We start from the raw sequence: 21,721 nt of genomic DNA on the forward strand, positions 1-21,721 counted from the left end.
CTCGCGCTGACTAAATGTCCCCATGACGAATCGCGCTGGATCATGTCTATCTCTTCTATTAATCCAACCTGGTAAGGGTCCCATACTGATCAGCAATACTCAAGAATCGGACGAACAAGCGTTTTGTAAGCTACTTCTTTCGTCGATGAGTCACATTTTCTTAGAATTCTTCCTATGAATCTCAACCTGGCGCCTGCTTTTCCCACTATTTGTTTTATGTGATCATTCCACTTCAGATCGCTCCGGATAGTAACTCCTAAGTATTTTACGGTCGTTACCGCTTCCAATGATTTACCACCTATGGCATAGTCGTACTGGAATGGATTTCTGCCCCTATGTATGCGCATTATATTACATTTATCTACGTTTAGGGAAAGCTGCCAGCTGTCGCACCATGCATTAATCCTCTGCAGGTCCTCCTGGAGTACGTACGAGTCTTCTGATGTTGCTACTTTCTTGTAGACAACCGTGTCATCTGCAAATAGCCTCACGGAGCTACCGATGTTGTCAACTAAGTCATTTATGTATATTGTAAACAATAAAGGTCCTATCACGCTTCCCTGCGGTACTCCCGAAATTACCTCTACATCTGCAGATTTTGAACCGTTAAGAATGACATGTTGTGTTCTTTCTTCTAGGAAATCCTGAATCCAATCACAAACCTGGTCCGATATTCCGTAAGCTCGTATTTTTTTCACTAAACGTAAGTGCGGAACCGTATCAAATGCCTTCCTGAAGTCCAGGAACACGGCATCAATCTGCTCGCCAGTGTCTACGGCACTGTGAATTTCTTGGGCAAATAGGGCGAGCTGAGTTTCACATGATCTCTGTTTGCGGAATCCATGTTGGTTATGATGAAGGAGATTTGTATTATCTAAGAACGTCATAATACGAGAACACAAAACATGTTCCATTATTCTACAACAGATTGACGTAAGCGAAATAGGCCTATAATTATTCGCATCTGATTTATGACCCTTCTTGAAAATGGGAACGACCTGCGCTTTCTTCCAGTCGCTAGGTACTTTACGTTCTTCCAGCGATCTACGATAAATTGCTGATAGAAAGGGGGCAAGTTCTTTAGCATAATCACTGTAGAATCTTAAGGGTATCTCGTCTGGTCCGGATGCTTTTCCGCTACTAAGTGATAGCAGTTGTTTTTCAATTCCGATATCGTTTATTTCAACATTTTCCATTTTGGCGTCCGTGCGACGGCTGAAGTCAGGGACCGTGTTAAGATTTTCCGCAGTGAAACAGTTTCGGAACACTGAATTCAGTATTTCTGCCTTTCTTCGGTCGTCCTCTGTTTCGGTGCCATCGTGGTCAACGAGTGACTGAATAGGGGATTTAGATCCGCTTACCGATTTTACATATGACCAAAACTTTTTAGGGTTCTTGTTTAGATTGTTTGCCAATGTTTTATGTTCGAATTCGTTGAATGCTTCTCTCATTGCTCTCTTTACGCTCTTTTTCGCTTCGTTCAGCTTTTCCTTATCAGCTATGATTCGACTACTCTTAAACCTATGATGAAGCTTTCTTTGTTTCCGTAGTACCTTGCGTACATGATTGTTATACCACGGTGGATCTTTCCCCTCGCTTTGGACCTTAGTCGGTACGAACTTATCTAAGGCGTACTGGACGATGTTTCTGAATTTTTTCCATTTTTGTTCCACATCCTCTTCCTCAGAAATGAACGTTTGATGGTGGTCACTCAGATATTCTGCGATTTGTGCCCTATCACTCTTGTTAAGCAAATATATTTTCCTTCCTTTCTTGGCATTTCTTATTACACTTGTAGTCATTGATGCAACCACTGACTTATGATCACTGATACCCTCTTCTACATTCACGGAGTCGAAAAGTTCCGGTCTATTTGTTGCTATGAGGTCTAAAACGTTAGCTTCACGTGTTCGTTCTCTAACCATCTGCTCGAAGTAATTCTCGGACAAGGCAGTCAGGATAATGTCACAAGAGTCTCTGTCCCTGGCTCCAGTTCTGATTGCGTGACTATCCCATTCTATACCTGGTAGATTGAAGTCTCCCCCTATTACAATAGTATGATCACGAAACTTCTTCACGACGTTCTGCAGGTTCTCTCTGAGGCGCTCAACTACTACGGTTGCTGATGCAGGTGGTCTATAGAAGCATCCGACTATCATATCTGACCCACCTTTGATACTTAACTTAACCCAGATTATTTCACATTCGCATTCGCTAATAACTTCACTGGATATTATTGAATTCTTTACTGCTATAAATACTCCTCCTGACGCAGGACTTATTCCTCTGTTTGTAGTAACGGAAGACGTGCTGCTGGACAAGCTGTGTTTTTAGTAGTTAGATGAAGGAGGACAGAATTAGAAAGTTTCATCTTTCTCCATTCAAAGGGTTTAGAGGACATTTTCGATTCCCGGCGGGGTCAGGGATTTTCTCTGCCTCGTGATGACTGGGTGTTGTGTGATGTCCTTAGGTTAGTTAGGTTTAAGTAGTTCTAAGTTCTAGGGGACTGATGACCATATATGTTAAGTCCCATAGTGCTCAGAGACATTTGAACCATTTTTTAGAGGACGTTGCTGGCTGGCACTTTAAAATCTGTAAAGGAGTTACGAAATGGGACTCAGTGGGTTAAACTTTCAAGTTCCCAATAAGCGACATATGGAACTGAAACGGCGCCACACAACACCTTGAACTACAGCACAGGCGCTGCGTCATGCAGAGATATTGTTGATATTTCCAAAGAGGAACAGAAAGGCGAATTGGCTCAAGAATGTGTCGTTGATGTGCAAAATATAATGAAGTGCCTAGAAGGTAAGCTGGTCAGATCAGCACTTTGGACACGCCACTTTAGTGTGTAACGGATAAGTCACTTCTGGAAAATATGGTAAGGCCACCTATGAAGTCGTCGTTTGTTCGTGTCCTCTGCAGTGTGTCAACTGGTCTGGGGATCACCCTGTCGAGAGTAGAGAGAGAACGATACAGAAGCTCAAAACAACGAAGTGATCTGTGTGCTCATGCAGATTCCTACTTTCGCTACATTCTTCGCTTGAGCTCTTAAAACCCCTATTTCGAAAGCTGATGCCACCACATAAATGGAGGTTATTCGTGTCAGTACTAGTACCTGCATTTGTCAGTGATGTTATTCCAGAGTCCAAACATTCTCCATAGAACACCAGATAAGGCCGTAGCTACCTATACTGAAGATCTTCTGGCTCCTAAAACGGTAGATGCCAGTGAATACGCCACCACTGTTATTACCACAACTGGAACCGTTGCTTCAGAGCCTCCTCAGGCAAACAACCCAAATGGAAGGCGTCAGCTGCGGAAGAAGACCAAGTGCAAACCATCAAATCATGTATTGTCTCTAACGGTTCTAATGATTAGGTTTTAGAGGCAATGGAACACAAAATCTACCTGGGTCAACCATCTAGCCCCCAGACTAAGTCTCCATCCATCTCAGGACAGGAGCGTCCTCTCTCCTTGTCTTCCCAGGAAAGACATTGTAAACCTCGTGACACCTCTGTGCTACAAGGCTGTGCCCTTCATCGCAACGACGACCTGAAGACAGAAAGGCCCAACTGAAGGGTAGCTGTGTTTTGTGAGTAGCACTTACCACTGTTGTACTCTGTCGCTTATTACTAACCTGCAAGCAGGTACCATTTAAATTCATATGGATCAAAAGCTCACTGCATGCTCTTCCTATTTATCACCAGAGAAAGCGATGGAATTTGAGATTTTCGTAGATCTTATGACCCAACTCCTTCGACCATTTCACCTATTGAGGGACCTAGATACCTGTAACGTGTTACGCTCCTCACATTCAGCTTGCCATAGGGGTTGAGTTTGCGAGACACTCACCAAGTCTCAGGAGTTGTATGTCCTCCACATGGGCAGCCCAACTCATTTCTCTGCTGTTACTGTATTGCGCAGAGCCTTAAACCTAACTTTTTGCTATTCAGCCTCATCGCGCGTCATTTCCATAAAATAATCACTCAAATGATTTATGGAATATGTAACTGACTAATTAAATGGGCCGCGCTGAGTGGCCGTGTGGTTTGAGGCGTCATGTCACGGATTGCGCAGCACCTCCCACCGGAGGTTCGAGTCCTCCCTCGGGCATGGGTGTGTCTGTTGTTCTTAGCACAAGTTAGTTTCAGGAGTATGTAAATCTAGGGACCGATGACATCAGCAGTTTGGTCTCTTAGGAATTCATACACATTTTAATTAACTGGCTGCTCTGTCGTTTCTCCTGACAGTGTCCCCAACATCCGGTTACCTCAGGAATTAACTGTGTTCGATGTCGTGTTACATGCTGTCTTGAGGGCACTGGGGCATATGAGATGTGCAACAAATGCTAAAGTCCTCGTTTGTTCCGACTCCCTGAGAGTCATTACATCTCTACAACACGAGTACTCTGAGGGTAAAATAGTCCAAAACATCCAGAACGCTCTTCACCTACAAAGGCTGGAGAATCAGGAGTCCTTTGTTCTGGGTATCAGGAAATATGTTTATTAAGTGGAAAGAAGTGACAAATTTAGAATCCAAGGAGCCAATGGCCTTACTGCAGTGGTAACACCGGTTCCCGTCATATCAGCGAAGTAGAGCGCTGTCGGGCTGGGCTAGCACTTGGATGGATGACCATCCGGTCTGCCGACCACTGTTGGCAAGCGGGGTGCCCTCAGCTCTTGTGACACAAACTGAAAAGGTAGTTGATTGAGTAGTAGTGGCTGCGGTCTCTTAAACTGACATAAGGGCGGGAGAGCGGTATGCTGACCACGTGCTCCTCCATATCCGCATCCAGGGATGCCTAAGGGCTGAGGATGACACGGCGGCCAGTCGGTACCACTGGGCTTTCATAGCCTGGTCGGGCGGAGTTTTGTTTAGTTGTTTTAGAATCCAAGGAGGCATGTCACGGTAATCAGGTAGTTTAGTGTGCTATCCACTAACTATTGATGTACAGAGGCTCTCGTGTATGGGACTAAGACAGACGCAAATAGTAATGTTCGCATCGTGGCCGTGGCGTACTTCCTTCCCGTTCCGAAAGAACCTTTTCAATTGTCGTCGCGTAGGACATACCCTCTGACTCATACGTTCTTGCTCCGGTGAGAGGACCCTCTCCCAATTTGCAGTGCTTGTGGCATACGGATTACAGCGCGCCACGTTTTATTTGACTGTATTTCGTATTCGGCCGAGAGGGCAGCAGCTAATTATCGGACGGATTTTCCCTCTATTTTAGCTGGCAGTCAAACGTAAGTGGCACGCATTTCATGGTTTGTGAAATGTCCAACTTGTTCCCTAAAATTTTTAGAAGAAATTTTTAATATGCTAGCAGCGTGGATCACTCACCCGCGTTTTACTTTAAATGGTCAGCCAGTCATGTATTACTGTGTATCTGTTTTAATTTTCCTCTTCTCTCACAAATGTTTTAGAACATCTGACCATTTACAGCTATACTGCGGGATGTTGACTGTTGTTATTGTGCGTTTGATCATGAGCGTGATGTGCCTGATTGAACTATTTGATGCAATCAGTATGCGTACAAATTTAAATTTTCGTGGACTTCGGGTATTCGGTTAATGTAACTGGAGCAACTTCGTGAAAGTACCTCTGTGTGTGTGTGTGTGTGTGTGTGTGTGTGTGTGTGTGTGTGTGTGTGTGTGTGTGTGCGCGTGACCAAAATTTGGGCACTTGGGAACGGCGCGATTCCTTGCATGCCAACAGTACAAAAAGTTCCGGAACAAAATTTTGTCCTAGGCTTATTTTTAATAGAAATGAAAATCAAAGAAAGACAACTTGACGGCACTGTAATCACTTGTACGACAAGTATCTTCTTTCAATGCTGTGTAGCTGTGGTGCACACTTGATGCAGTGGCTGGAGATTTTCATGTGAAAATAATTCGACTCTGGTTCTAGTCCTAATTTTTATTTTATAGTGTTTCTAATTTTAACTGCAAAAAGGAAAGTAATGCTGACAGTAGACCGGAAAACAAGGAAGGGTGGTGTGGTTCGAAGAGAACAGAGTACATTAGATATTTAAAGGACAAATACGTTCTTAACTGTCGAATAACAAGACGATTATGCTCTCGTCTATATGCTAATATCGAATAATTGCACGTATTTTTGTACAAGATATTGCTGCAGTTGTTGTATAGCGCTTAATAAGGCAGATACAGTACCACCCAGTTGAAAATTAGAAGATTAAAAAAATTACTGTTGGACTTGATAATGAACTCTCGAACTCCACTATTGTAACGCAGAACTCCACCATCAGCATTAACTGCAGTGCACGGCAAGACAGTATTGAACGACGATACCTGTTGTAAATGTGATTTCCGTGTCGCCAAACTGCCTGTCAATTCTGTCCATTTTGCACCAACAACATGCGTGGGACTAAGTTTTGTTAGAGAGGTTTGTGTGCTGGGAATCGCCCTGTAGTGTCCGGAGGCGCGAATTTTGATTCGTCCTTCGTGTTCTAACATTCTGCGTGGTGTCTGTTGTTCTATGTCGTGTCTCCCTACAACTTTCGCGCAACGATGCTCTGAGCGTGTTTTTTAGGGAATTGACTAGTTTGAACCTGGGACCTGTTGCTGGTAAGGAGACGCCAGACCACACATGACATGTAGAGTTCAGAAGAGTTCAGTGGGACTAGCGATGATATAACCAAATACTTAATGATTTCAGCGTCAGCTCCACTGCACTCCCTGTAAAAGAATCTTAATACTAATTAAATTTAGTGGAAGGGGTTCAAGGCTTTCCTATTTTTAGTTAGCTGGTAAAATAACGTCGAAAAAGCAGTTAAGTTTACCATTGGAATTTTTATTCTACTCACAAAACATTGTTTATAAATTGCGCTATTGATAAAAGGAAATGTTTTAATACAGGATGATAAAAACCAACTGCGTTCAACAAAAATGTGAACGAATATTCCCTGAGTGGGTTTCCAAGTTCTGCAATGGATCGAAGGATGACCTATGCCATATCACATCTATAATCTAGGTTTAAATTAAGTTTCACAAAAGAGAAAACTATCAAAATGGTCTACAGTGACCCTCAATTATCTTTAATTACTTATCTAACCTGTAAATTGCAGTTGCTGATGTGGCTTCTCAATAATTATATAACAGAAAAATCATCGCGTTTCAGATTTTAACTTAGGTAGCAAATGTGAATACCATGAGCTTTAAGTGACGATCGACACTAGTATTACGTAAAAAGGGGATGTAACAGATGAGACTTCTGCAGTTCTGAGTGAAGCTTTATGCGCGCTTATGCGGCATCGCGTGCGTTCACTACCTTGTCGGTGGTTAGTCAGCGTCAGGGAGCGGCGGTCGGCACAGCTCCACGCATCTCGCCGTCTCGGAAGCAACTCCCTTCTAACTTCTCCTCACTACAATTTACCGAAGTTGGTTTAAAAAAAACTATGTGACTGTGTTTTCATCTGACCAATGAGGGTCTCAATGTTAACCTTAAGCTCTGTCTACAAAAATTCTATCTGTCCAATGAGAAACGTTACACTTTTCGTGGTGGGGCAATGTTTTTAACGTTTTCAACATAACAGAGACGCGAAAAAGTCTCACGCTAAAACTTGCGGCTGGTGTGACCCTTTTAGTGTTATCGTAAGATCTATGCTGTTCTTCTCGATGGCTCTAGCTTTTAACATGGGCTGGGGGGTGGTCCTGGTGGTTAGCTGGCGACGTGGGTGTCCGTCCCTTATCGTAGGGCCTTCTAGCTTAACACGGTTCTGCTCTCGGCCTCTGTTCTCGTTTCTCCCCTCGGAACTGCGTCTGTCTCACGGTGGGAAGGTATGACATGCATTTAGGCATTCTTGTGTTAGTCTGTGGTATTCCATTTGCTCACTCGTTACTCGTATTACTTTGGTTAATTTAATATCACGATTTATTCGGAGCTATGTGACATACTACTGGATTTGCTTATCATGTCAGGGTTTTCATGGAAGGTGTTGGATTTGCCTGACACCTTACAGTGTACTGACGTCAGGTACCCAGTAGTGATCGCTTTTGTTTACTCATCGCCCGACAAGTATCTGGCGCACGTGTCCATCAGCAGCGGCTTCTGCTTCACAAGGAATATCTTTCGAAATACATTTATTTCTAGAGTATAATTTTTCGTATTGGTTAATTTAACTGCTGTTTTTAGAGCTTCGTGACTCAGTCGGTAAAAACTCAACCCTGATAGGGTCGTTTGTTGCTCGTCTGCTTGTCCGTCTCTTTACGCACCTTTGTCTCAGGAATGGGAACAGGTATCAAGTAGCAAGTTGTGGCAAATACTAATATCTGCGGTCTCATGGTGGTGTAAAAAATTTAAGCTCCCAAGCCAGTGCAGTCAATAGATACGGTCATGTATGTCACATATTTTAATATTCGTAAGAACACTCACCAAAAGCTTTAGATGAAGTATCTACACGGTGGTCGTAAATTGCCCTTAATTGTAGAGGGGAATGAATAGATAATATTTTGTACCGGAAACCATGTCCGAAAACAGAACTGTTCCGTACTACAGCCATTTGAAAACATGTTGGTAACTCGACCACTGTTACAAGTACCTAATAGGGCGTGACCAAGTACATTACTTGTTTTATTAATAGCTAGAGAAGTTGCTCGTTTACTCGTTGACAGGTTCCCTTCAACAAGATGCAGTACGGCCTCTTCCAAATCGGGTGTGCGGCGTCTCCTTGGAGAACCACGGTCACGCCTGGTGATGGTGAAGGTACCCTATCTCGAAGCCATTGAGTAACTGGGTATGCGATGGAGACGATCTTGATAAGGGCGACGAGCGGTTCTTCCATTGCCGTTAGCTTCGCCATACAGAAGGATTATGTCGGCGTATTGTGTAAATATATAGTCTGCCATGTTGTTGTGACACTTAACCCGCCAGGTTAGCCGAGAGCGCGAATGCGCTGCTTGCTGGACTCGGGTAGGCGCCCCGGCCCCGGATCGAATCGGCCCGGCGGATTACCGACGAGGGCCGGTATGCCGGCCAGCCTGGATGTGGTTTTTAGGCGGTTTTCCACATCCAGCTAGGTGAATACCGGGCTGGTCCCCAAGTTTCGCCTCAGTTACACGACTCACAACATTTGAAAACGTTCGCACTGGGCATCCGGCCACCCTCTGCAATTAACACAGCCAATTCCGTAATAACAAAGCCAACCCCGCGCTGGAGCGGGACAAAGGCCTCGAGAAAGAGATAAAAGAAGAAATTTGTTGTGACACTCACAGAAGCGTTAGTAGGTCTCGAACAAGATCAGAGAGGTAGGACAGAAGTCGAATTACGTCAGCTGATCCGACGTAACTACTCTCCGACATGACTACCCTGTTGCATACCTACCTAGCAAACATATTTTCAAACGGCTGTAGCACGGAAACGGACATAGGCTCCTGTTCAAAATGTTATGTACTCACTCCACTCTACAAGTCGTAGAAGTTTGTAACGGGAATTTCCGAATATCCCGTTTAGATGGAACCCTCACCGCTCAAGTCTTACTTGCACTTGTCCGATTTTAATCATATACGGTAACTTGCCTTACATGATGGTTCCTTAGCGTATTATACTATTGAGTAAGAGGACCGAGCGAGGTGGCGCAGTGGTTAGCACACTGGACTCGCATTCGGGAGGACGACGGTTCAATCCCGTCTCCGGCCATCCTGATTTAGGTTTTCCGTGATTTCCCTAAATCGCTTCAGGCAAATGCCGGGATGGTTCCTTTGAAAGGGCACGGCCGATTTCCTTCCTAATCCTTCCCTAACCCGAGCTTGCGCTCCGTCTCTAATGACCTCGTTGTCGACGGGACGTTAAACACTAATATCCTCCTCCTCCTGAGTAAGAGGTATTCAGTCCTTCTTTCATTCACGCTGTCTTGGCTGCATTTGGAAAATCTGTCTGATACTCGTAGTAGATTGTGAAGTGCAGCGCTCCCACCTCTCCCCGCCTGCAGTGTTTACGTGTGGACAGTCGGCAGTGCGCCCCCCTCCTCCAGTCCGTCCATTCCACACTCAGCCGCACCCCTCAGCCACCCTCGCAAACTCCCCTGCTTGGCTCGTGTCCGGTCACAGCGCGCTGCTAATTGCGGCAGCTTCGCCGCAGCTGTTGCCCGCCCTCGGTCAGAAGGGTTGAAGGGACTCCCGCGCGGCCTGCACGCTGGGATTGGCGTCAGCTCTGCGACGCCCGATTGGTCGCGCTCGCGGCGCGTCAGCCCTGCAGGGCGTCACGCATGCGGCCCTTGTATCCGAAGGGGGAATCCCATAAGCGTGGCCGCACACGGCTGGACGACGGACGGGCTGATCAGATTAGGGCGCTCAAGCCCTGTCTCACGAGGAACGAAACTTCGTGTTTGGCTTATGGAAACTGTATTCCTACTTGTTGCTTGCATAGCTCTGGAAATTGTGGACTTCAGCTTTGAGATATTTTGCTATGAAAACCAGCTTATATTGTGCACAGTGCACAGTTCCCTGGATCGATTCCCGGCGGGGTCAGGGATTTTCTCTGCCTCGTGATGACTGGGTGTTGGGTGATGTCCTTAGGTTAGTTAGGTTTAAGTAGTTCTAAGTTCTAGGGGACTGATGACCATAGATGTAAAGTCCCATAGTGCTCAGAACCATTTGAAGCATTTTGCACAGTGCGATATCCGAGTTGCAGGTCATGTGTTATTTTGATTCCAAGGTACCACGAATCCACTTCCTCTACAATGTAGTCAAGACAACCATTTTGGTTGTACACAAATTTAAATAAGAAACCACGAAAACAACGCTAACTTCAAATGGTCGAACTAGAGAGGATATAAAATGTAGACTTGTAATGGTAAAAAAAGCGTTTCAGAAAGAGTAATTTCGTAACATAGAATATAAAGTATTTGAAAGTCTTTCCTGAAGGCATTTGTCTGGAGTGTAGCCATTTATGAAAGTGAAACATTGACGGTAGACAGTTTAGATAAGAAGAAAAAAATGGTTGAAATGGCTCTGAGCACTATGGGACTTAACATCTTAGGTCATCACTCCCCTAGAACTTAGAACTACTTAAAACTAACTAACCTAAGGACATCACACACATCCGTGCCCGAAGCAGGATTCGAACATGCGACCGTAGCGGTCGCGCGGTTCCAGACTGAAGCGCCTAGAACCGCTCGTCCACATCGGCCGGCAGATAAGAAGAGAGTAGAGGCTAATGAAAAGTGGTGCTACAGAAGAATTCTGAAAATTAGATAGGTAGATCGCACAACTAAAGAGGGGGTACTGAAGAGAATTCGGAGAAATGAAATTTGTTGCAAAACCTGACTAGAAGAAATGCTCGATTGATAAGACACATTCTCAGACATCAATGGCTTACTTATCTAGTATTAGTGATAACTGTGGGGATGGGAGAGGAGGGTAAGAATCGTGGAGGAAGACCAAGAAATGAATATACGAGGGTGAGTCAAATGAAAACCTTAAATTTGTAATAACAAATCCAAATTCCACGCCGTTATCCTGTAAGTAGGTAAGCGTGCTACAAACAGCGTGCAGAATGATCTGTAGGTGGCAGCATAGTGCAGATGCACACATACCGTCGCCGTATCAGTATAAAGATGGGCGCCTCACTTGCGACTTGCACCAGGAAACAACAGCGTTCTGTTATTCGGTTTTGCGTATTGAAGGTGTGAAACCTATTGAAATTCATCGACGAGTGAAGGTTCAGTACGGTGATGCACGTTTGTCACAACAGCAAGTTTACGAATGGTTTAGGAAGTTCACAAATGGTGTGACTTCAGTGGAAGATTCTCCTCGTCCAGGTCAGGCACAACGAGTTGTGACTCCACAGAACATTGCAGCAGTTGAAGCCATAGTGAAGGAAAACCGCCGAGTGACACTGAATGCCATTGCAGCATGTTTACAGAATAGTCACGGGTCGGCACACCACATTGTGCATGATGTGCTCCAGTTTCACAAAGTGTCTGCGAGATGGGTGCCATGGCAGCTGACTCCTGAAATGAGCGAACGACGTGTTAATGCTTGTGAAGAATTACTTCGGCGCTTTGAACGAAAAGGTGACGTCTTCCTTGCAAGAATCGTTACTGGGGACGAAATCTGGGTTCACTTCCACCAACCGAAAAAGAAGAGAGCGAGCAAGGAATTGCGCCATTCCCCATCACCAAAACCAAAGAAGTTTCGAACAGAACCATCAGCAGGGAAGGTTATGCTGACTCTCTTTTGGGGCGAAATAGTCGTCATTTTGGCGCATTACATGCCCAGAGGGACCACTGTCACCAGTGAATCATACACAGATCTGCTAAAAAATCAGCTACGGCCTGCAATCAAATCAAAGCGACGTGGATTGCTGTCAGCAGATGTTCTTTTGCATCATGACAATGCAAGGCCCCACACTGCCCGTACAATTTTTGCAACAATCACAGACCTGCATTTTGAGTGTCTTCCTCATCCACCATACTCACCAGACCTTGCCCCCAAGTGATTTCCATATGTTTGGACCACTCAAAGACACAATGGGAGGAAAGAAGATTCGTTCTGACGAAGAGGTACGCCGCGCGCTGCATGAGTGGTTGCGCGGACTACCAAAAGAATTTTTTTCTAAGGGAATTTGTAAGCGCTGGAGGACTTGCATTGAGCGTTGGGGAAATTATGTTGAAAAGTGATACAGCTTTGTACCACTTCTGCACAATAAATAATATTAAAAAAATATTTAAGGTTTTCATTTGACTCACCCTCGCAGTAAGCACAGTCAGAAGGACGTAGGTAGCAGTGGTTATTGAGATATGAAGAGGGTCGCACACGTTACATTAGCATGGAGAGCTGCATCAAACCAGTCTTCGGACTGAAGCTCATTAACAGCAGCTTCAAAGAGACTTCACTGATCATGATGCCTATTAGGATTGCTCCTTTCTATTATGGTGCAGGGAGGTGGTTTTGTTCATCAACATGCTTGAATTTTCAGTTTACGGTAAAATCGTAATCTTCATAAAAAATGTTACCTCACCCACCAGAGTAGCAATTGAAAATGAATATTTAGTTACAGACCAAGGCTTGCTCAATAAAGGCTGATTGCAAAAGTAATAAAAGAATATTTAAATCCAGGGTGACAGAAACAGCCCCAAAAGATATAAATGGTAATAACCATAACATCAAAAATAAGACAGTTAATTTGCATTAGAGAAAACCACGGAAATAGACAATTCAGATAGAATATACAAGATTCATAATACATTCAAGCAAGTGTAACCAGAGGGTTAAATGAAATCACAGTACACAAGAAACACGAAACACAAAATGCAAAATTAAAATAGAAGTTGGTTTAAATGGCTCTGAGCACTATGGGACTTAACATCTATGGTCATCAGTCCCCTAGAACTTAGAACTACTTAAACCTAACTAACCTAAGGACATCACACAACACCCAGTCATCACGAGGCAGAGAAAATCCCTGACCCCGCCGGGAATCGAACCCGGGAACCCGGGCGTGGGAAGCGAGAACGCTACCGCACGACCACGAGCTGCGGACAAAATAGAAGTTGGTCTCCTTAATGGGGTCAACTGGTGGTGCCAAATTATAGAACGACATTAATCACACATGCACTTTGGTACATTGATTACTGCTGTACGCATTGTCAGAAATAATCTTAGCCCATGTATTCAGGAGCAGGCCTGATCTGTTAATCCAAAGATCGGTTAACAACTGTATAATAATCGTAGCCTCGACATTCACAAGAAATACCGAGCCATATACACCACACAACAGTAATGTTTGCTGTTTCTTGTAAATAGAATACCGCCTGTATTGTAGGCTTAACAGTAACTATCTCTGTACCAAGAAAAGAGCTGTAAGAGGTTATGGAAAAAGTAATGAGACTGACATCAATGCGAGCGATCTGACAACGCTGACTTTTCCCTCCCAGACACTCAGTTCTCTGTTAAACTTGGCGGCACAGCCTTGCTCTAAATTCCACTGATCCATTTTCGTAAGACACAAGAAAACCACAGCTACACTGGAAGTCGAAACAGGCGTATGGGGAACTTTACTTGTCAAGAGAACAAGTATTTCGCTGGCAGAAATCATTTTGGAAGTTCGAGAACACTCTGAAGAACCTCCTTCAGTGAGACCTTCATTTTAAAAAACATACGAAAACGTCTAATGTATGCATGCTTCTGTGAGATCAGATCTGCGTTTAACGATAAGGATGATAAGTGACCTATTAAAGACTTTCACCATACATCAAATTTTGACCGAACTTCTGCACGTGCGAAAGGTTTGTGGCAGATTTTTTCCGGGTGAATCTCGCGTCTTAGCGGAAGGACAATCAAAGAAAGGTGTGGTTTGAGCTTCTTGAGAGGACTAAAATGAGCACTGACTGTTTAGTCGGATCACAGGTAATGAATCCTGTATTTTTGAGTTTGATCTTGAGACAAAGAGACAAAGTGAGAAGTGACACATTGAGACCTCTCTCGACCTAAAAAAGCTCGAATGAGCAAATCAAAGACTGAAGCAATGCTGATTTGCTTTTTTGGCAGTGGGGGTATCGTGCATAAAGAGTTTGTTCCTCCAGAACCAACTGTCAGCCAAGTGTTTTACACATGTCCTTGAGAGGCTCAGGAAAAGGGTGAACTGCGTGAGACCGGACATTGCAGACAAGTGGATGCTGCATCAAGACAACGCCCCGTATTATACGGCAGCCTCTGTCGTGCAGTTTTGGTCCTCGAAAGGCGTTCTCGTTCTTCCACAGCACCTGTGTGACTGAACTGAGTCTCTATGATATTTTTTTGTTTCCCGAAATTGAAAAATGTCTGATAAGGACGTCATTTTGGGACTCAGGGAAACATGCAAAACAATGTGGCGGATGTGTTAACGACAGTACCAGTTGCAGCTCTTCAATGGTGCTACCAACACTGGGAACACAGACTCCACCGGTGTATAGCTGCCGAAGCGAATTGATTTGAAGGGGACAATACTGTTGTTTGAAAAAAAAAGTATAAAAGCTTTGGTAGATAAAAATCGGCCTCATTACTTTCCTCACATTGTATTGTATGTTAACCGGGGGCCTAGAAACGACGGAGAGGCTCCGTCCCCGCCGCAGCCGCAGTGGTCCACAACCCCACGACGACTACCGCAGTCCACTTCACCCCTCCGTCGCCCCACACCGAACCACTCTTTCAGGGTTATTGTGTGGTTCGGCCCCCGGTGGAACCCCCAGGGAACGTCTCACACCAGACGAGTGTAACCCCTATGTTTCCGTGGTAGAGTAATGGTGGTGTACGCGTACGTGGAGAACTTGTTTGCTCAGCAATCGTCGACATAGTGTAACTGAGGCGGAATAAGAGGAACCAGCCCGCATTCGCCGAGGTAGATGGAAAACCGCGTAAAAACCATCCACAGACTGGCCGGCTCACCGGACCTGGACACAAGTCCGCCGGGCGGATTCGTGCCGGGGACCAGGCGCTCCTTCCCAATTCTGAAAGCCGTGCGTTAGACCGCGCGGCTAAGCGAGAGGGCTTCCTCACATACCTCGTTTCTAAAACACACACACACACACACACACACACACACACACACACACACACACACAAAAGCCTGCGCGCGCGCGTGCGCTCCTCAATACGCTGCCACCAGTTCGTGCTCTCCAGGAACTGTCCGACACCACAACAGTTCTGGACGTCCCGTACTTCCAGTCTTTGAGACCACGTACACCCGTATAGTCCGCCGCCAACTTACCAATACCTACCCACGCGACTCTTCTACAAGGTCCATCCTACCGAGCTCCTCCAGTATTCACCCTTGCAGCTCCAGAGTATTGAGTCTTAACGTTCACAGCGGCGCTGCCGTGTTGCGTCTGGACGCCGCTGGAGCTGCGCGGCTGGCAATAGCAGCGCCCTCCAGTGCAGGGCGAGAGAACTGCAGCAGCTTCGGCGCCGCCACCTAACTCCACGGCGTTCTGAACTCACGCAGGCAATGCACTTTAAAAACCTAGTATGAACCTTACAATGTAATGTGACAGGGCGGGCCGCCTCTTGACGGCACACTGTCAGCCAGCCACAGCACAGGACGTGTGAAGTCACGCAGTCGTGTTTCTGCCGGTAGCCTACAACGGAACGCCAAGAATGTTTACTGCAATACTTGTTCAAAATTATTTTCACTGTTTTTTAATATACACTACTGGCCATTAACATTGCTACACCAAGAAGAAATGCAGATGATAAATGGATATTCATTCGACAAACTTATTATACTAGAACTGTCAGGTGATTACATTATCAAGCAATTTGGGTGCATAGATCCAGAGAAATCAGTAACCTGAACAACCACCTCTGGCCGTAATAACGGCCTTGATACGCGTAGGCATTGAGTCAAACAGAGCTTGGATGGCGTGTACAGGTATACACGATACAAGAGTTCATCAAGAGTAATGACTGACGTATTGTGACGAGCCAGTTGCTCGGCCATCATTGACCAGATGTTTTCAATTGGTGAGAGATCTGGAGAATGTGCTGGCCAGGGCAGCAGTAGAACATTTTCTGTATCCAGAAAGGCCCGTACGGGACATGCAACATGCGGTCGTGCATTATCCTGCTGAAATATACGGTTTCGAAGGAACGAATGAAGGATAGAGGCACGGGTCGTAACACATCTGAAACGTAACGTCCACTGTTCACAGCGTCGTCAATGCGAACAAGAGCTGACCGAGACGTGTCACCAATGGCACCCCATACCTTCATGCCGGGTGATACGCCAGTACGGCGATGACGAATACACGCTTCCAATGTGCGTTCACCGCGGTGTCGCCAAACACGGATGCGACCATCATGATGCTGCAAACAGAACCTGGATTCATCCGAATAAATGACGTTTTGCTATTCGTGCACCCAGGTTCGTCGTTGAGTACACCGTCGCAGGCGCTGCTGTCTGTGAAGCAGCGTCAAGGGTAACCGCAGCCGTGGTATCCGAGCTGATAGTCCATGCTGCTGCAAACGTCGTCGAACTGTTCGTGCAGATGGTTGTTGTCTTGCAAACGTCCCCATCTGTTGACTCAGGGATCGAGACGTGGCTGCTCGATCCGTTACAGCCGTGCGGATAAGATGCCTGTCATCGATGCCTGTCATCTCGCTGCTAGCCATACGAGGCCGTTGGGATCCAGCACGGCGTTCCGTATTACTCTCCTGAACCCACCGATTCCATATTCTGCTAACAGTCATTGGATCTCGAACAACGCGAGCAGCAATGTCGCGATACGATGAACCGCAATCGCGATAAGCTACAATCCGACCTTTATCAAAGTCGGAAACGTGATGGTAAGCATTTCTCCTCCTTAAACGAGGCATCACAACAACGTTTCACCAGGCAACGCCGGTGAACTGCTGTTTGCGTATGAGAAACCGGTTGGAACCTTTCCTCATCTCAGCACGTTGTAGGTGTTGCCACCGGCGCCAACCTTGTGTGAATGCTCTGAAAAGCTAATCATTTGCACATCATAGCACCTTCTTCCTGTCTGTTAAATTTCACGTCTGCAGCACGCCATTTTCGTGGTGTAGCAATTTTAATGGCCAGTAGTGTATGTTTGTCGTAAGTTCCAGCTTAAGATGGAAACGTGGTAATTTGGTTGTCACTTTGTGAACTTAAGGGATGGAATGCGATATGAAAATGTTGTCGGAATTAAGATTCTGTTCACACTTGTCTGTAGAGTAGTCCTAGGTCTAGGTTCGGAGGGAAGGTGATATTATTAATTCGGGTGTGAGATGGCGAAGCAAACGAATGTTAGTCCATAAGTACCTGTTACACCACTCGCTCACCATGAGCCAGCTGCACTGTCCCGCTCTGCCACATTACATTGTAAGGTTCCTACTAGGTTTTGAAAGTGCATTGCCTATGTACGTTCAGAATGTGGCCTCCATTAAAAAAATGTTCTCTCTTTTGTACAATGTTAGGGGTAAAGCGATCTACCTGCAAAATTTGTAGAATATTACCTAGGCAGGGGACAATTACTTTGTGTAAAGGTTTACAGTGGGTATACCAAAAGATACTTGAATTTACGTGAACCTGAGTGCTCTCACTTTACATGAAGATGGATAAACAACGATGATTGCAGCCCCGTGGAGTGCAACGTTCATGTGGAGAGAGACTGTTACGATAGCTAACAAACACAAGACATGAAATTATCATACCTCATATGAAAATAGCGAAGTCGGCAATACGTCGCAATCGCTAAATATGTATGGAAATTGCCTATGCATACTACATTCCTTGCCCCTCCTCTCTCTGCCCATGTTCTCATCGCCCCTCTCTCTGCGTACATCCCCTCCAGCCGCATCTCTCGGTGCATAACCTCCTCCGCCCCTCCCACCTCTTCATGACCATTTCCCTCTGAAAGTTAAGCAGAGTATCGGGTAAAGAGTTGAAGTAAATCGGTCAAGAAGTTTTCGAGATTTGTTGTCACTACGCTTTCCCAAATGTTTTACAGAAATATATAACCTTTGTCCGTTCAAACGTTCATTACAGTGTCATGCAAAAATCGGTCAAGAACTTTTCGAAATTTTTGGTAACTACTTTTCCCGTATGTGTATTAAATTTTTATTTATATTTCACTGTTCGCCACGAGTCACGGGCTTGAACCTGACTGACTCGTGCGACCGCAAATGCAGTGAGTCCTTCCGACCTCTTTACAGAACTAAGTTTGTGGAAATCGATACCTTTGCACAGAATTTATCTTTGCAGGGAAAAAAAGGCTTAGCACCACCCGAAATAATTTATTAGCGAGAGCTGCAACCGTGACAGACAACTTTCAACATGTAACGCTATTACCTCACACCTATTTGTAAAGTTACATCTTCAAATAGTCTACCCTTTGGAATTAGATCAGGATTGTGAAAGTGGGGAATACAGCCCCATACCTCAAAAGTACAGATTTTCCGTTAATTCTCTATACCGGTAGGTTCAATTGATCCTAAGTGAAAAGCAGCACTGCCGATTTCATCTCCACGTCCTTGACCTACCCGAGTTTGGCATCTGTCTTCAGTGGCGGGATGTGAGACTTCCATTTTTGTCTTTCTCGCTGGAATAGGATTCTAGTGCGTTAACCAGTGCAATGCGTATCTCAGTGTAGTGGCTGTACCTTGCGCGTTTGCGCGGCATGCCATCGGCGACCTCACAGGTGGTAGCACCGAGCACGAGATACAGTACTCCCCTCCCCTAGCCTTCCCGTTAGGCTTCGCTGACGGCCATAAACTCTGCCGCCGCCGGCGCCCCATAACAGGGCGTGTATAACACGGCCGGGTCAGGGCTGAGCTGCCAGATAGGGCGTATCGAGGCGCGCATCACCGCATTAGCGGCTGCCTCCTCCGGGGCAGGCGCAGCTCTTGCAGTGTCTGCTCGCCGGGTGCCTCCGGGGTAGGCGCTATCTGCTCCTTCAAATACCGCCGCGATCCTGGGGAAAGAACTGCCGAGGCGGGTGTGGTCGCTTTCGAGCCGAAGCGCACCAGGACAGTGCTACAGCACGTGCGCCGTTCAGCTCCATCCTTCATATCGCCCAGACCAGGGAATTCTTCGTTAACACCGATAACTGAAAATAGTAGGCGGAAGTGCGAGCCTCCTATAGAAGCAATAGTAACATGCACAGACCAGCCATCCTCCGGCTTCCCACGTTCTGGATGTGGTGTGAACGCCCAACACGTTGTCACCTGCTCGAGATTTTACCATCCTTTGACGGCTATTCAGGGGCGCTCACGGCATCAGCAAATGAAAAGCCGTCCATATTCGCCATTTGCGATATGTTTGTCCCAGGCGCCATTTGTGAGAGTCACTTGTTGTTGTTGTTGTTGTTGTTGTGGTCTTCAGTCCAAAGGCTGGTTTGATGCAGCTCTCCATGCTGCTTTATCCTGTGCAAGCTTCTTCATCTCCCAGTACCTACTGCAACCTACATCCTTCTGAATCTGCTTAGTGTATTCATCTCTTGGTCTCCCTCTACGATTTTTACCCTCTACGCTGCCCTCCAATACTAATTTGGTGATCCCTTGATGCCTCAGAACATGTCCTACCAACCGATCCCTTTTCGAGTCAAGTTGTGCCACAAACTCCTCCCCAATTCTGTTTAATACCCCCTCATTAGTTATGTGATCTACCCATCTAATCTTCAGCATTCTTCTGTAGCACCACATTTCGAAAGCTTCTATTCTCTTCTTGTCCATACTAGTTATCGTCCATGTTTCACTTCCATACATGGCTACACTCCATACAAATACTTTCAGAAACGACTTCCTGACACTTAAATCAATACTCGATGTTAACAAATTTCTCTTCTTCAGAAACGCTTTCCTTGCCATTGCCAGTCTACATTTTATATCCTCTCTACTTCGACCATCATCAGTTATTTTGCTCCCCAAATAGCAAAACACCTTTACTACTTTAAGTGTCTCATTTCCTAATCTAATTCCTTCAACATAACCCGATTTAATTCGACTAAATTCCATTATCCTCGTTTTGCTTTTGTTGATGTTCATCTTACACCCTCCTTTCAAGACACTGTCCATTCCGTTCAACTGCTCTTCCAAGTCCTTTGCTGTCTCTGACAGAATTACAGTGTCATCGGCAAACTTCAAATTTGTATTTCTTCTCCGTGGATTTTAACTCCTACTCCGAATTTTTCTTTTGTTTCCTTTACTGTTTGCTCAATAGACAGATTTAATAACATCGGGGACGGGCTACAACCCTGTCTCACTCCCTTCCCAACCGCTGCTTCCCTTTCATGCCCCTCGACTCTTATAACTGCAATCTGGTTTCTGTACAAATTGTAAATAGCCATTCGCTCCCTGTATTTTACCCCTGCCACCTTCAGAATTTGAAAGAGAGTATTCCAGTCAACATTGTCAAAAGCTTTCTCTAACTCTACAAATGCTAGCAACGTGGGTTTACCTTTCCTTAGTCTATTTTCTAAGATAAGTCGTAGGGTCAATATTGCCTCACGTGTTCCAACATTTCTACGGAATCCAAACTGATCTTACCCGAGGTCAGCTTCTACCAGTTTTTCCATTCGTCTGTAAAGAATTCGGGTTAGTATTTTGCAGCCTTGCCTTATTAAACTGATATTTCGATAATTTTCACATCTGTCAACACCTGCTTTCTTTGGGATTGGAATTATTATATTCTTCTTTAAGTCTGAGGGTATTTCGCCTGTCTCATACATCTTGCTCACCAGATGGTAGAGTTTTGTGAGGGCTGGCTCTCCCAAGGCTATCAGTAGTTCTAATGGAATGTTGTCTACTCCCGGGGCCTTGTTTCTACTTTGATCTTTCAGTGCTCTGTCAAACTCTTCACGCAGTATCATATCTCCCACTCCATCTTCATCTACATCCTCTTCCATTTCCATGATATTGTCCTCAAGTACATCGCCCTGGTGTAGACCCTCTATATACTCCTTCCATCTTTCTGCTTTCCCTTGTTTGCTTAGTGCTGGGTTTCCATCTGAGCTCTTGATATTCATGCAAGAGGTTCTATTTTCTCCAAAGGTCTCTTTAATTTTCCTGTAGGCAGTATCTATCTTACCCCTTATGATACAGGCCTCTACATCCTTACATTTGTCCTCTAGCCATCCCTGCTTAGCCATTTTGCGCTTCCTGTCGATCTCGCTTTTGAGACGTTTCTATTCCTTTTTGCCTGCTTCATTTACTGCGCTTTTGTATTTCCTCCTTTCATCAATTACATTCAGTGTCTCTTCTGCTACCCAGTTATTTCTATTAGC

This window comes from Schistocerca piceifrons, chromosome 10, assembly GCF_021461385.2.
Source record: "Schistocerca piceifrons isolate TAMUIC-IGC-003096 chromosome 10, iqSchPice1.1, whole genome shotgun sequence".
In the NCBI taxonomy this organism is placed as follows: Eukaryota; Metazoa; Arthropoda; class Insecta; order Orthoptera; family Acrididae; genus Schistocerca; species Schistocerca piceifrons.